Source organism: Sturnira hondurensis, unplaced genomic scaffold (genome assembly GCF_014824575.4).
Source record: "Sturnira hondurensis isolate 20B ecotype Veracruz unplaced genomic scaffold, ASM1482457v3 Scaffold0000022, whole genome shotgun sequence".
Classification (NCBI taxonomy): Eukaryota; Metazoa; Chordata; class Mammalia; order Chiroptera; family Phyllostomidae; genus Sturnira; species Sturnira hondurensis.
In genome coordinates, this window is record NW_028072653.1 from 166947 (window position 1) to 180390 (window position 13444).

At 46.8% G+C, this 13444-nt stretch overlaps 1 pseudogene; it reads right to left on the minus strand.

Annotated features, from left to right (window-relative positions):
* Window positions 1-887: 887 nt before the first annotated feature.
* LOC118983572 (serine/threonine-protein kinase MARK2-like) lies at window positions 888-3327 on the minus strand (annotated as a pseudogene).
* Between the last annotated feature and the right edge of the window lie 10117 nt (window positions 3328-13444).

Genomic DNA, 13444 nt, shown 5'->3' on the forward strand with positions numbered 1-13444 from the left:
ACCCAGAATATGAGTTCACATCATCGTTGTTTAAATACTTGCAGACAGGTAGATTGCAAAACGGCTGTGAATTCCTCCCGCCCCAGAGTGCACTCTCTTTGGCACGTGACTCTGCTCATCCTCTCACCATGAGACGGAGTCTTTCTCCCCCTCTTGAACCTGGGCTCAGCCCTGTGACCTCTTTGGTCAAAGGAATGTTAAGAATTGTGGTGCAAGCAGAGGTTTGAGCGCTGCTTGGGCTTGCCCTCACTTGCTGATAGGGCCCCTTTTGCTGCCCCAGATCAGCCTATCAGAAGGTGAGAAAACCCAGGGAGCAAAGAAAAGAGGCCTGGAGGAGGCCCTTACACCAAGTGTTCTGCCAACCACCAGGCATGTGAATGAAGCCACCCTGTCTTAGTCCATTTGGGACTGGATCCCTGCCTGACACGTGCACAGACTCTCGCGTTATCAGCATCCCCCTCCCCGCAGAGGGGCACGTTTGTTACGACAGATGAACCTGCATTGATGCATCACCCGTGGTCCATGGTTTACATTCGGATCCACTCCTGGTGTCCTACATTCTAGGGTCCTGGACAAATGTACAATGACATGGAGCCGCCATGATTGTATCACAGAGTAGTTCCACTGCCTTAAAAACCTGGCAGCCCTTTAAAGCTTAAGCTCTTTGGCTATTTGGAGGCAATGCTGTTGAGGGCCATGGGCGCTGGGTATGCATTTAAGTGAACCCTGTTGAGAGACCACTGTGGGAGTTTGCAAACCTCCACCTTCCACGGCAGGAAGGCTTGGTGGCCCTGGAGTGCTCGGCACACACAGGAGCAGCGTTTCTTGTTCAGCTGGTGCTGACAGCTGGTTGTGCAGCGCACTGGGCCGAACCTTGGGTCATCTGGCTAGGCTCTGTGGGGCTCGTGATCTTCGTACTTCGTGTGGAGTGCAGCACGTGCCTTGGCCTCTCCAGGTGTGAGCATCTCCATGTGGTCTTTGCTTTCAGGTTCATTCAGGTTCCTGCTGGCAAACCTGAAACAAAGATATCTCCATTACAGACTGGAAGGAGAGCTTGCTGAAGAGGCCCCCAGTGGCCCAGTACTGGTTGTGGCTGTCACCAGTGGGAGAGGCTGAGGTCACACTGGGGTGCAATTCTGGCTCCACGCCTGGGGGAGTTGCCCAGTGTGTGTGGAGCTTCCTCTGGACACACCCTGGGGAAAATTGGTTCCATCTCAGGTCCCAGCACTGCTGCTGAGGCTGTGGCTGGAGGAGGAGGCCACAGGGACACACTGGGGGCCTGTGCATGGGAGGTTATGAGTAACCTCCACGGGGTGTAGCCCAGAAGCCTGGCAGGGCCACACCCAGGCCACATCAGATTCCTGGTGCTGGTGGGGAAGAGCCAGGGAGATCGGAGCACAGCAGAAGCCCTGGAGCTCCCTGGAGGCTGGGAGCTGTTTTGCATGGAGGGCTGGCCAAGGCTGGCTCTCTCCCAGAGTGGGTGGGGGGTTCCTGCTCTGATTCGTGCTGGGGAAGAGGTTGGTATATGCAGAGGGGCCAGGGATGGTCCTCTTCTTCTCTAGGCAGGACAGGGGGTCGTGTGGAATGCTGGCCGTGCTGCCAGCCTTCTGTCCTTCTGTCTCATGACCCTCCTTATGATCTGCCTTGCTCCTCCCAGGTTTCTTAGACTAGCAATTGTTGTGGACTGAGTTGTGTCTACTCCCCCTGCCCCAATTTATATGTTAAGCCCTAACCCCCAAGGGGACTGTATTCTGGAGATAACCCATTTAAGGAGGTGGTAAAGTTCAAATGAGGTCATAAGTACCCTGATATAATAGGCTTGGTGTTCTTTTTTTTTAAGATTTTATTTATTTTGGAGAGAGGAGAAGGGAGGGAGAGAGGGAGAGAAACATCAATGTGTGGTTGCCTCTCACCTGGCCCCCACTGGGGACCTGGAGCACACCCCAGGCACGTGCCCTGACTGGAAATGGAACTGGTGACCCTTTGGTTCACAAGGCTTGGTGTTCTCATGGAAAAAAGAGGCATTAAGGAGGCAGAGACACAGAGAAAAGACCATGTGAGGACACAGAAAGAAGGTATTTTTGCAAGCAGGGAAGAGAGGCCTTGCTAGAAACCAGCCCTGACAGCACCGTGGTCTCTAATGTCCAGCCTCCAGAACTGTGAGGAAATAAATATCTGTTGAAGCCACTCAGTCGGTGGCATGTTGGTATAGTAGGCCAAGCAAAGTACAGTAATGCAACAATTAAAAGTGGGAGGGGCAGGCTTGCTGAAACTCCAGGTGCAGGGCTGGCAGAGACCCTGCGTTGTGCCTTGGGGTAGGGGAGGGACTGCTCTGGTGGTGAGGTCTCCTGAAGGCTGGCGCTTCAGGGCGAGGGTGTCGACCTGTAGCTTGGATCTCTGGTGGCCCAGGAGCAGAGGGGCAGGCGTCACCTTACTGTGCCTCTGGCCTGTCAGCGGCTCCCGGATCTCTTCCTGTGTGTAAGTGGCCCATGGATGCACCGACTGGTTCTGGGGCCCTTGGAGTCGGAGAGTGGCTCTACTTGAGGCCCTAGTTCCTCGTCCCCGTGACCCACGTTCATCCATGGATCCTTCGTGATTTGCTCCCAAGTGCTTCTCTGGCTGGGACTGAGAATGAGAATTACTTTGAGCAGGTTTTTCTATTCTATGCTCAAGTCTAGCGGAATGTGGTTGCCCTGTAATCTCTCCCACAGCCACTTCAGGTTCTGTCCAGTAGGTAAGGGATGACTCCTAGTCCCCTACAGCCACGGTGGGTGCATCGTACTCCTGGCCCTGGGAGAGCTCCGGGGCAGCTCACAGGGGACTTCCCAGAGGGTGTCCAGTTTAGTGCCAAAGGTAAAGTTGTTGGTGAAGCCTAAGTCTGCAATCTTGATGTTCTTGTCAGCATCCGAGAGCTGGTTTTCTGTCAGTGAGTCTCTGTGGATGATAAACTTCTGGTGTCAGTACCATAGCACACAGGTGGCAAACACAAGGCCCGCGGGCCAAATCTGGCCCCCCTCGTTTTTTCCAGCCTGGCACCTTGGTTCTACCCAGCAGCCGTGCTGAGCTCTCACTTAACTTTTAAGGAGTAGATACATTTATACAGGCCTAAAATTACATCCGGCCCTTTGAAGGCAACTGCAAAGCTGATGTGGCCCCCGGTGAAAATGAATCTGACAGCCCTGCTGTAGCAGATACCATCTGGCAGAATGGGGCTTGGATCTCTCTTTTCATACTGCCCTGAGTCCCCAGGTGCTCTTCACGCTGAGGACTCTTGTCCTCCATCACTTCCCATAATCCCATTGCATTGAGATGATTCAAAGGCTCCATGTTTCTTTCTTTGAGGGGGAGGAATTCGGTCAGGCACTGTCAGTGATCACTGCGGCCTCTCCGCTGCCGGGATGTGTCAGGCCACCTTCACCATGGCAGAGGTGCCCCTGCTGACGGATGGTCTCAGTGCCGTTGATGCCGACCCAGGTCTCCACCTCAGCAGAGATGGCAGAGAGGCCCTGTGCGTGTCAGAGTGATAGCTGGGCTGGAAGGCGAGGTACCTACCCTAAGGTCACGTAAACCTGGGGACAGCTGGGCAGAGGCTTGGTCTGTGCCACCTCACCAGAACGTCACTTCCAGACACCACCTGATGAACCGATGTCTATAAAAGAATCAAAACACAATGGAAGACTACATAAAGTTAAAAAAAAGGTAAAAAAAAAAAGAAATAGAAAAAGAATAAATAAAACAGAAAAAAACAAGAGGAAGAGAAAAAGCATAAAGAAAAAGAAAACAAACAATAAAAAATATGAAAAAATTAAACAAGAAAAAATGAGAAAAAAGTAAAGAAAAAATATTAGTAATAAATGAAACAGACAGAAAGCCCACAATGTCAAGGTGGAAACAAACTTTCGTCACTTGGCCCTCAGGTCATTGAAAATCTGCGCTCAGGAGATTTTTCACTGGGGACTTATATCAGTCCCTAGGGTTCCATAGTATTGGCTCCTTAGGAGGTCATCGGAAGAGAGGGACCCATTATGGACCGAAGTGTAGTGGTTCCTCATATTTCTGGTCTAAAGAGCCTTTCGTGTCTTTTCTAACTGTGAGCCCCACGCAGCCTCTTGTCCACGTGGGTCACGGCCGCCAGTGCCCCCCTCTCAGAAGTCAAGACCTGTGTGATGGTCTCGTGCCTTTCTCAGTTCAAGATGGAGAGGCTGCAATAAGTTTTTGGGCTCAGCATATTTTTTAATGTCCAAATAGGTGGCCATTTTAAATTGATCTCTTCGTTAACTTTTTCTTCATTTTATTTATATTTCAGCTTCTATCTGTAAAATGAAAGGGCTCTAGAAAACTATCACCAAAATGTCCATCTGAAAACAGTGATTCCTCAAGATCATTGTCTGTTCAGTGTTAAGCATTTTTATCTCATACATTTTGAACTCTCTTGTTATTCAGATTGTGTACTTAAATTGGGATCCAGAAAAGGCCCACGTTTTGTGATTGGTCGATGTGTCTTTTAAAGCTCTTCACTCTATCGGGGTCCATCTCCTTCCCCTGCTCGCATAGTTTGTTTCCGAAGAATTCAGGCTTTCTGTTTCCTTCTCTTTGGCTTTTGCCTGCTGTAGTCCTCTGGCGTACCTTCCTGGGCTCCTCTGTGTCTCCTGTAAAGTGATGGTGGAATCACGAGGTTCGGTCAGACTCAGATGTAACTTTCTGGTGAGGCCCCTTCTTGGGTGGTGGGAGGCTCAGGAGGCACGTGACTTCTGTTGGTCTCTGTTATGTTCACGGGCATCTGTGCTCATTCCCTAGATTCCCTCAATCTTGAAAAGCAGCAAAATGCTAACTCTGTCTTCCTCCAATTATTAGCTAGACTGCTTGTACAAAGAGAAATGTCTCCTCTTTCGTTGTTTATAAACTTCTGGCCAGAGATGATGGTCTTCAGACTCCTGTTCTCCAACTTTGCTGAAGGCTTTTTTACTGGTCTGACACACATACTTGTTTTCCCAATTGGTTTTCATATAGGCTTCCAGGTGAAATTTCACTTCAACAAATGTCTCTGTAGCCAAAAGGTATTTTGAAAAGTTCTGAACTAAGGTAAGGGAATAAATAGGTAACTGAGGAATTTTGGCATCAGAAACATCCTTTTGGATATTTGAGATTTGGAGAATATTTGATATCTTGTTCAGGCTGAACAGATAATAAGTCAATCATCTATCTATAGTACTACCCACAGCCCTCAGCAATGTACCCACCGTGCAATACACATTCAATGTATGTCCGCCATTGTTAATATCATATAAGCTAAACATCTCGTTTTATATGTGGGAACCTGGGCACATTCATTTTTTCATTTCTCGCCTGTTTCCAGAGCCTTATGCTGGGTAAACTGCAGCACAAAGTCCCTGAGTTCTGTGCTTTGTTGTGGGGTGAGGGGAAAAAACACATTAACAGATTTAACAGATGAGAGAGTGTTAAATGATCTGAAGGAAATAAACAGGGTGCTAGGTGGCACACTGCTTTAGATGGAGTGCTAACCTTTAATTATGAGACCTCTTTGCCAGGAAGGAGCCCAGTCTGTAAAGATCTAGGAAAAGGACTCTCCAAGCAGAGGATACCACAAAGGAAAAGGCTCCGAGGTAGGAAGAAGCTTGGCGGGATCAGGTGCAGAAAAGCAGTCAATCAGTGTGGCTGACTCTTAGTGAGCAGGCAGAAGCGTGATGGAAGGTGAGGAGGGGACAGGAACGAGAAGTCAGCTTTTCTGGCCAATTCAGCACTGGTACCTACTGAGTCTCATTTTGCATGATTCTGGGGCCACGTGTAGCTGCAGAATACAATGCTTTAAAAATCACTTCCCTCACTCTGCCTGTTCCTGCCCGGAAACCTAGCCTGCCCTTTAGGAAGCCAGTTCTCATGGAAACACGGCCCCTGCTACAGGCTGTGTTCTGTTTGTGACAGCAGCAGCCTCTGTCCCAGGGCCTACTTCTGTAGCTGGGGATTTGAGCAGGGCCCAAGCGCCAGCTCAGGGACCATTCCTGCTTTGTGCTCTGCCCTGACCTCTGGTGGACTCGGCCTGTTAAGACATAGACAAAGCTATAGTCTGGAGCCTTGGCCTCGTGTCCCCAGCTGCCCCCACCTGCTTGTGCCTGGTTAGTTGTGTGCACAGTGGTAGGAATGCCTTCAGGACCTGTGGAGTGGCAGGATTCCAGGCACTGCCATGCAGTGGCAGGGTGGCTTTTGACCATCCGTCTGCAATACGTGGTACAAGAACCACTCTGTAGAGTTTGGGTGGCACCATTCCTGCCCGTCCCCTGGGCACAGTGGGTGGGCATAGGACCCAGCCTGACCGTTGGGAGCACTCATTTTTTTGTCCTCAAGTGTTGGTTCAGAAAGAGCACCTGACCCCAACTGGGCAAATCAGGTCTTCTCAAAGGGTTGGGAGATGGCATTTTCTTTCTGCTGCATCTAGAATTTTATAGGTCCTTATATATCTGGTTTACCAGTAGCCCTCTTTTGGGCCACATGGAGAGAGGGTGCCTGAGAACTAAATCAACGGTGAAGAGGAAGGTGGGGCCTGGAACTTCAAAGGAGACCATCATTTAAGCTCCTGCGTCTGGGTGTGCCTAGAGTGAGCCAATAAATTCCCTTTTTCTCTTAACCCAGCTTCAGATGGGTTTTTGTCCCTTGCAACTGGAAACCTAATTAATACAACAATCAATGCTAGCCATTTTTATGAGCGGCAGTAGATAATCAAACTAAGTTTGAAGCGGAGATGCTGTGGCATTTTTCTTTGCGACGCTCACCCCATTTGTGATTACACGGAGCGGCTGGCGTGACTCTGTTCAAATGTGTCGCTCTCTCACTCCAGGAGTGGGGGTCGTGCTTATCTGGTCATCGCTTCAGCGCACTGACCGGTTGATAGTAAGTCCTCAGGAGATATCTGTGTGATGAATACCCAGTGGCGTGGCAACGTCCACCAGTGCCATGTGAGGATGGAAGTGCCCTTATCCAGTACTGTGGTGGTACTCTGGGACGACGCCCTTATTCTTAAGCAAGTCACACTGACATATTCTGGGGCGAAGCAGGATCATGCCTGCCACTCAGTCAGTCTAGGGGAAAAAGTATGTCTGGGTGTGTGAGAGAACACAAACACGAAAAAACGCTAATCATTGCTGAGGTAAAATTGGCAGCTACATACTATTTTTTCCAACGTTTGTATGTTTAAGAAGGATCAAAATTAAAGCAAGGAAGAGAAAAAAGATGACTTATTTAGATGGGCACTCGTACTTGTCCTGCCTTTAAGAAACTTCCAGTCCATGATTATAGGACAGATGCTCCAGAGATACACTGTTTGCATTACAAAGGAATTTTTTTATTTTCTAGGAAAAAATCCCCTCAAGTCTTTTTCTAATAATAGAGATTAAAATGATCCAATAAAGGCACAGACTTCAGCTGCAGGGGAAACTGGAACTAGCCCTAGAAAGCAAATCTTCTCCTCCTGCCCTCCCTTCCTCCCTCCCTCCCTCTTCCCCTTCCATTCCTCTTTCTTTATTTTGCTAAAATGAAAAAGTTTTTTTCCTTCAGATTAGATAAAGTCACTAAAAAAACTTTTGGACAACAAGGAAAAATGTAAAGGAGAGAGCAAAAATTACCCATGATGTTACTGAAAATAAAAACAGAGCAAGGCATTGTTCTAAGCACTTTATATATGAATATATTTAAGCTTCACTAAAAACCTTAAGAGGCAGTTCCTACTATAAATTCCCATTTTACAGGTGGGGAAGTTGAGGAACATAGGGGTAAAGTAAGTTTCCCAAGATCAAATTCCAGCTTCACCTGAGCGTTTGGATTTGAAACTCTGGTTGCCTGAGTCTAAAGGCCTGTGCTCTTCATCAGTAATCTACAAGGCCTTGATGCGGACGGGCACTCCGCACCCTTCGGTCACTGTCCTTCATACGTGTGTGTGCACACTTGCTCACACACACGCACGTGCTCATACCCCATGATCATAGGAGCACAGAGCTATGCATATACTTCCACAATCACACGAGTGAGCATGTGCACACATTTTACAGAACTAACACTTTACTCTTGGTGCTTTATGACTCGCATTTCCACTCCACACAAAAGTAGGCAGAAGGGTAGCATGAGCCCCAGGCACTTGTCACCCAGCTTCATCAGGGCTCAGCTCACAGCTGGTCTCATGCCGTGTCTGCTGGCGTTGCTTTTCCCTCCTCTATACTAAAAAAATATTTGCATAGAAATCGCTTCAGACTTAGAAGAAAGTTGCTAGTATCGATTATACCCGAATACCTTTCATTTAAATTCACTAAATTTGGACATTTTGTCACATTTGCTTTATCATCATTGCTCTTGTTCTGTGTATGTGTGTGTGTGTGTGTGTATGTACACAACAGGATCGTTGATGTTTTGGGTTCTATGACCGCAGGCTACGTGGCTCAGGCCCCTTTACCTCTGTGTCCTTCAATGCCCATTTCCTAAAAGCAAAGATGGGCTTTCACTCAGCCACAGTGCAGTTATCACCTTCTGAAAAGTCAATGGATACAACACTCTTATCTATGGACCATATTCCAGAGTTGCCAATTGTCCTAATAATGTCTCTCTTTTTTTTTTTTTTTGCCTCTAGTTCATGTTCTAGTCCAGGATCACATAGACAATTCAGTTGTCTCATTTCTTTGGTGTCCTTTACTCTGGGACTGTTTTTAGCCTTTCTTTACCTTTCACTGCATGAACATTTTGGAAGAATAAAGCCATTTCTTTTATAGACTGCCCCTCAATTTGGGTTTATCTGACCTTGTCTCTTGACTGTATTCAGGTGACGTATTTCTGGCCAGAATTCCCTTGGACAGTGTCGTCTCTGCTGCTGTGTACCACATCTGCAGGTGCATGATGGCCACTGGTAGTGCCAGTGTTCGTTGTCGGCTTACGGGGTCGTCGCTTCTCCACTGCATGACCAGCTATAAAACATGCAGCCACGTGTGCGAGTCATGCATGTGAAGCAAGAAAAGACAGGCCCACAGCATTATTCCCCGTGGTGGTGGCACCAGCACCGTCACAATCACGGTTGTTGCCGTGGTCATCACCGCCGTCACCCTCATCTCAGGCTTGTTGTTCTGCCAGGCGCTGCGCTGAAGGCTTTACCAGCTTCAGTCCTCACACACAGCCTCGGCGTCAGAGGAGAGTGGCTGGGAGAGCTGACCTTGCCAGGGGGTGGTGAGTGGCGTCCAGACCCGGCTGGCTGACCCCAGGGCCTGTGTTCTTCTCGATCGTGCGCTGCTGTTTTGTGCTCAGTCCCGACTCTGTGCGTTTATTCTTCTCAGCCTTAACTGTTTATAAACAATGCTGCCATGGAATCTCAGAATACCATTTTCATTTCACGAGTCTTCAAAATCTCAGCCTGCAGACCCCCTGGAATTTATTTCTTCCTGAAATATTTACGGGGCAAGTGTTCTTATGAAGTACACATGAGGAAAACACACTCAACAATGGGTGCGCCTGCACTGTCAGGCTGGCCCAGAGTTGGAAGGGAGTTTTCGGATCAGCCAGAACCTTCTAGAAAAATGACTCAATAGCAGAGGGGATTACAATAGGAAAACCCCTTCTGAACACCTTGCTCAGTGTCAGGCCACTCCCCTTTCCCTTGTGATTTTCTTCATCCGTGCAGTAACCCTGGGAGGTGGGCATTATTCCCCTGCATTCAGATGAGAGCAAGCGTCCTGTGCCTTCCCCAGCAGATGGACACAGCCTCTGCTGACACACCGCTGTGAGTGGGGGCCTCTGCTTTGCAAAGCCGACCGGGACACGTACGGCTCATCCTGATGGGATTAGTTACTATTACGAGTAAGATTTCACTTAAAATGACTAGAGAGTCCATGATAGACTTTATTAGACCTCTTTTCCAACAACAGAGCTTGCGGGATGTCCAACCTTTTGGCATCTCTGGGCCACACTGGAGGAAGAAGAGTTGTTTTGGGCCACACCTTACATTATTGCAACATGTAATCACACAAAAAAATCTCATAATGTTTTAAGTAAGTTCACAGTTTTGCGTTGGGCTGCATTCACAGCCATCCTGGGCCACAGGTTGGACACCCCTGTAAATAACAGAGAACATAGCCGCCATTGCCAAGCACTTGCAAGGGGCTCGCTTAGTTTTCAGTGCTTTTCCCACACGTTGCTTCCTTGATGCGCACTGGTCCCGTGAGAGGGCGTGTGCCATTTTCTCCACTTTATGTATGACATGGCAGAGGCCTGCAGCTACTAAGTAGCGAGGCCAGTGCAGTCCGATCTCCCCTGCTTGTGCTCACCCTGTGGCTTTAGAACCTGACCTTCAGAACCCGTGTGCAAATTTACTTTAGAACCTGTCCCATACATCCCTCTGTTACGGGCGGAAGTGTGTGCTCCAACAAGTTATGTTGAAGTCTCAAGTCCTGGTACCTGTGAATGTGTCCTTACTTGGAAATAGGATCGTCACAGAGGTAATCAACTCAAGATGAAGTTATTAGGATGGGCCCAATGGGTCTGGTGTCCTTATAAGAAAAGGACAGTGCCATATGAAGACAGAGACACTCAGGGAGAGTGTCCTGTGACAGCAGAGGCAGAGATTCCAGCGATGCAGCGGCAGGCCAAGGAACACCAAGGACTTATGTCACTACCCCAAACTAAGACGACGCGGGGAAGGATTCTGTCTCTGTCCAAAGTCTCCGAGCGAGCGTGGCCTTGCCAACACCTCGGTGTCAGATGTCTGTCTCCAGAACTGTGGGGAAATACATCTGTGCTGTCTGAAGCCCCCTCGTTTGTGGTGTTTGGCTGGCACGGCCTTAGGGAGCTCGGGACTGATAAATGATCCTGGAGACTGGAGACCTGCTTAGTTGCACAGTCGCTTTCCATTGGTTCGTTCCCTTTGGCATTTCCGAACTTCAGTGTGTATGAACAAGAGTCTGTATGTACTTGTATGTGTTCTGCAGGTGGTTCAGAGGTTTTTCGGTGGATAATTTTGACTGTCCGCAATTTTCTTCTTACTGTGTTTCTCTTTGCTTTTTACCCCGGGGGCCAAAAGTCTTCTGGTTTTTCTTGGAATGTTTTCCTAGAGCCCTAGCCAACCTAATGTGTTCCCCTTTGAATATATTACAGTGGATCAGTGTCTCTCTTAAAATGCGGTATTTAGTACAGTGACTACGGTGGGGCTGTTACCTTCCTTCAGACATGGACAGTGCACTCCACCCGTGAAATCTGACTTCGTTTTCTGCTTGTGTGTTGTTGTTTTTAACCAGCCACAGAGCAGTCAATTAAAACCCTACTTTTATTTGTTTTTTAAAGGCATGGCTGCTAACCCAGATTTACTGTGTTCTGTACCTTTTTTAAAAAATCACTCACATGTAGGGCGTCACATTGCTTCTCACAAATTTTATTTTGTACAACTAGTAGATAAGTCAGTCCTAGAGACCTAATTAGTACACAGTGCAGTGATTATAGACCATTAAACTCTATTATAAAATTCTCCTTGCTGGGAAACTGGATCTTAGTTGTCCCCAACACTGGAGAAATGATGATTACGTGACGCAGTGCGGGGGTTACCCAAAGTCGCAGTGTCAATCACACTGCAGGATTAGCGCACAAAGTTGATGGCCCGCACCTTGAACTTACAAAATGCTGTATGCCAAACATATCTCAATATAAGGAAACCTTTAAAAACTGCTGTCTTTCTCTCCATCTCTCTCTCTGTCTCTCTCCTCCAGCTTGTTGAAGTAGTTGTCCTGTGACAGCAGTCTCCCCACTGTGGGCATCGTCTCCAGATTTCAGAAGCAGGCTTGTCTTTGAAAACTATCCATTAGTATTGACTCCATTCCTTCAGGTCGGTGCCGTGTTTTTGCACTCAGGTGTGGCTGGTGGCCGCACTTGCACCTGCTTGTGCGGCTCTTGGGGGAGTCTGGTGTGTTGTTACATATACTGCTCTCTTAAGATGCTGCCTTTTCTTTCTTTCTGTTGTGGAGAATCTGTGATTTTTTAAAAAATCAGAATGTTACTAAGACAGACTGAATGCCTTTAGATTGTACCAATCATTCAAAAATAAAAGGGCTGTAATAATATTGTATTTATGTGGAGGGGACTAGTAATGAAGTTACCACTGTACTTGGCCGTGTATAATGTGCTGCTGTGTGTAATGTGCACCCATGTTTTTGGCCCAAACTTTCAGGGAAAAACTTTTTTTGTTTTAATTTTTCAATTCAATTATTTATTTATTTACATTTAGAAACAAAGCCAATTATTGTGTTACAGGGTATTATTTTGTATATGGATATTGTTGTTGCTTTTAGAGTAACTTTTAATGCACAAGCATAAACAAAAGAATTAACATAAATATGGAATTAGTACTACTCATGTGTAATGCGCATCCTTATTTTTCCCTAAAAAATTTGGGCAAAAAAGTGCTCATTATACACGGCAAAATACGGTAATATGGGGTTTCTTCCCATGCTCTAGGCATTTTCATTTAAGAAAAATAACTTATTGAATTGTTATTTAATTCAATAACTTATTGAATTAAAATGGTCAAATATTATAAAATTGACCTTCTTAAAGCAAACAATTCAGGGGCATTAGGTATTTAATGTATTTATAATGTTGTGTAACCGCCCACTCTGTCTAGTTCCAAAACATCACTCCGAAGTAAAACCCTTTACCCATTAAGGATATTCTCCCTCTCTCCCTCCCCTCTGCCCCTGACAACCCCCAATCTGCATTCTGTCTCTATGGCCTTCTATTTTGAGTATTTCATATAAATGAAGTTATATAATAGGTGACTTTTTGCATCTGCTTCTTTCACTTAGCGTGGCTTGGAGGTTTGTCCATGTTCTAGCATATATCAGCACTTTACTCCCTCGTGGCTGAGTAACAATCCCATCGAGTATTTGTGTGTTCCTCTGTTGATGGTCATTTGCGCTGTTTTCTCCTCTTGGCGCTTCTGAGGTGCTATGAATCTGTATATGTACATGTACTTGTTTTAGAATTACTGTATTTTTAGGACTATAAGATGTACCGGACCATAAGGCACACCTAGGTTTTAGAGGAGGAAAATAAGAAAAAAAATTTTTGAAGCAAAAACTGTGGTAAAATATTTAATAACCTGTGACCTCACTCCACCACTGCCACCCCCCGCAGCGAGCCAGGTAAGCTACATTCGGACTATAAGACACACCCCCATTTTCCTTCCAAATTTTGGGGGAAAGAGTGCGACTTATAGTCCAAAAAATATGGTATCTTATAAACTGTGCCTTTTAGGATTTGAACATAAAACCACCATTCTTCTAGAAAATCTTTATTTGGGTGACCATGTAACTCAGAAATGAAATGTATACTTATAGAGAAGGTCGTGGCATTTTGTAGGGCTTGTTCTGCCCTGGATTTCTGGGACATTTTTCAAGGTGAATGAATACAT